Source organism: Octopus bimaculoides, chromosome 16 (assembly GCF_001194135.2).
Source record: "Octopus bimaculoides isolate UCB-OBI-ISO-001 chromosome 16, ASM119413v2, whole genome shotgun sequence".
In the NCBI taxonomy this organism is placed as follows: Eukaryota; Metazoa; Mollusca; class Cephalopoda; order Octopoda; family Octopodidae; genus Octopus; species Octopus bimaculoides.
This window is the reverse complement of record NC_068996.1, coordinates 51,606,960-51,610,320: the sequence shown is the minus strand read 5'-3', so window position 1 is coordinate 51,610,320 and position 3,361 is coordinate 51,606,960. Positions and strand designations below refer to the sequence as shown.

Genomic DNA, 3,361 nt, shown 5'->3' with positions numbered 1-3,361 from the left:
TATATATATATATATATATATATATATATATATATATATATATATATATGCTTACTATAGCCTCAGGCTGACCAAAATCTTGAGTGGATTTCTTACTCGGAAACTGAAAGAAGACTGTCGTATGTATGTGTATATTTGTATATGTGTGTGCCAGTGTCTTGTCTTTGTACCCCCACCATTGCTTGACAACTGATGTTACTGTGTTTACATTCCCGTAACTTAGCGGTTTGGTAAAAGACACTGACACGATGAGTACTAGGCTTACAAAAAATAAATCCTGTGGTTGATTTCTTCGACCAACGGCAGTGCTCCACCATGACCACAGTCACATGACTGAAACAAGTAAAGCAATAAAAATCTATGCCATTTTAATCCTGAGCAAGGCTGGGTATCTCTGCTAGTATATATAAAGCATGAAATTTCTGTAAATAATTCATTCATGATAAATCTCTCAAAGGAGATGAAAGTGCTAAATAAATAATTATCCAAAATCCTAACAATCTCCTTTCTCTTAATACATACTTATATGTACACACACACACACATAAACACGTGCATACACACACATGATGAATGTAGATGTATTGCTACACATATGTATATCTTGATACATATTTATATTCATATTATTTTACATATATATTTATGTGTATGTATATATATATATATATATATATATATATATATATATATATATATCTGATTCTCCCTCAATCGTTGGACAATGAACTTTGCTTCTGAAGACCTATTGAGGCAAGTGTAAACAAATCAAAATCGCTGATGTGGCTGATGACTGTACCGCCTGACTGGCACTCATGCCAGTGGAATGTTAAAAGCACATCTGAGCATGATCGTTGCCAGGGCCATGGATTGGATTCTGTGCCAGTGACACATGAATAGCACCATTTGAGCATGATTGTTGCCAGTGTCGCCTTACCGGCACATGTGCTGGTGGCATATGAAAAACAACATTTGAGTGTGGTCGTTGCCAGTGCTGCCGGACTGGCTCCTGTGCAGGTAGCATATAAAAACTCCTTTTGAGTGTGGTCGTTGCCAGAACCGCCTGACTTGCCCTTGTGCCAGTGGCACGTAAAAAGTACCCACTACACTCTTGGAGTGGTTGGCATTAGGGAGGGCATCCAGCTGTAGAAACTTTGCCAGATCAGTTTGAGCCTGGTGCAGCCTTCTGGCTTGCCAGTCCTCAGTCAAATCATCCAACCCATGCCAGCACAGAAAGCAGATGTTAAACGATGATGATGATAATGATATATATAAATATCCATATACTTATGTATAGGGTGTGTAAGATATTTGCGGAGAGATTTATGTTTATAAAACAGACATATAATAACAGATAATAACTTTATTTATCAAAAAATGTTATGAGGATAAAAACAAACCTTCTTTTCTATAAAGCCACCTTTAGCTTCAACAACTGCTTCAATATGAGATCTAAATCATCTCCATGCTCGAATCAAGTGGTCCTGCTTCATTTTGGACATTTCTCTGACTATGGCAGCTTTCAAAGAATCTTTGGTGTTATGGGCATGTTCATTGACCTCTCTCTCAACAACACTTCACATGTAATGGATTGAGATCTGGGGAATTAGGAGGCCAAATGTTAGGGGTTGTGTGATCATGAAAATTTCCAGCCATCCATTCCATGTGTGATAATGCAGTCTTACTAAAACACATATGGCTTTCCATTGCATACACTGTCTTAACAATTATTTCCAGGACCTCAATGTAGGTGCAGAGTTAACTCTAAGGCCTTGTGGAAAGAAGTAAGGAGGCATCACATGTCCTTCATTGCTGGCAACCCCTAAAACCATGACAGTTGCAGAAAATTTTGTATGCATAATACTTGGAACTTCAGAAGGGTTGGCACATAACCATCTGTCATTTCTTCTTGGTTGAAGTTTTTCTTGTATGAAAAAAACCAAATCAAATCTTCTTCTGCTGGATTTTTCAGTTTGTTTAAGAGCTTTTTAGATCTGATGTAGTGATTTTCTTTTGCTTTTTCTGACAGATTAACCTTTCCTCATCATATAAGACTTATATCTGATGTCTTCATGGACAACATTTCTGACTGTTCCTTCTAATACATGGAGATCTTTTGCAATTGACCTCATGGACTTCCTGGAATTGTAATCAATGGGCTGTTGAACTTGCTGGATAAATTCAGGTGTTCTGATGGTTTCAGAGCATTTAGATTGCTTTTTATGCTTTGATATTGGTGATATGTTTCCATCTCTAGTCTCTAGCTCCTTACAAACTTTGTAGATGAAAGATCTGGCAACTTTTAAAAATTGAAATATTTCTAAATCGCTATGCTCAACTTTTATAACCACAATAACAGAATGCCTCTTTATTTCATGAGTAAGCTGAGGGCCTGCTATTACTCTTTACTCTTTTACTCTTTTACTTGTTTCAGTCATTTGACTGTGGCCATGCTGGAGCACCGCCTTTAGTCAAGCAAATGGACCCCAGGACTTATTCTTTGTAAGCCTAGTACTTATTCTATCGGTCCCTTTTGCTGAACCGCTAGGTTACAGGGACGTAAACACACCAGCATTGGTTGTCAAGCAATGTTGGGAGGACAAACACAGACACAAACATATACACACATATACATATATACATATATATACGACGGGCTTCTTTCAGTTTCCGTCTACCAAATCCACTCACAAGGCTTTGGTCGGCCCGAGGCTATAGTAGAAGACACTTGCCCAAGGTGCCACGCAATGGGAATGAACCCGGAACCATGTGGTTGGTAAGCAAGTTACTTACCACACAGCCACTCCTGCGCCTATATTTTTTGAAACAAAGATTATACAGAGTTAGCAAAAAATGCAGCATTGACCCCAAAAATGGTATGTCCTCAAATACCTTATGCACCCTGTATACATTCTTCCTGCCTTTCTTATTTTCTACCTTTCTGTCTTTCTTTTATCTCTAACCAAGCCTCTAAAAATTCACCACACACATGCATACACATGCATATACACACACACATTTATATAAATACACATATAGTTTCAAAATAACAAAGAGCATCTTCTTCCCAATTCCACTCCAAATCATCATCATTTTCATCATCATCGCTTAATGTCCACCTTCCATGCTGGCATGGGTGGGATGGTTTAACAGGAGCCGGCCAGGCAGAAGCTTGCACCATACTTCTGTGTCTGTTTTGGCAGGGTTTTTACAGCTGGATACCCTTCCTAACACCAACCACTCAGCAAAGTGGACTTAGTGCTTTTTACGTGGCACAACCACAGGCAAAGTCGGTTTTAGCAAGGTTTTTACAGCTGGATGCCCTTCCAAACACCAACCATTTTACAATTTGGACTGGATG

At 38.6% G+C, this 3,361-nt stretch overlaps 1 protein-coding gene across 3 annotated transcripts in view; it reads left to right on the top strand.

Annotated features, from left to right (window-relative positions):
- Positions 1-3,361, top strand: part of LOC106876924 (NAD-dependent protein deacetylase sirtuin-2) — a 56,719-nt gene that overhangs the window by 15,326 nt on the left and 38,032 nt on the right. The window lies entirely within an intron of this gene.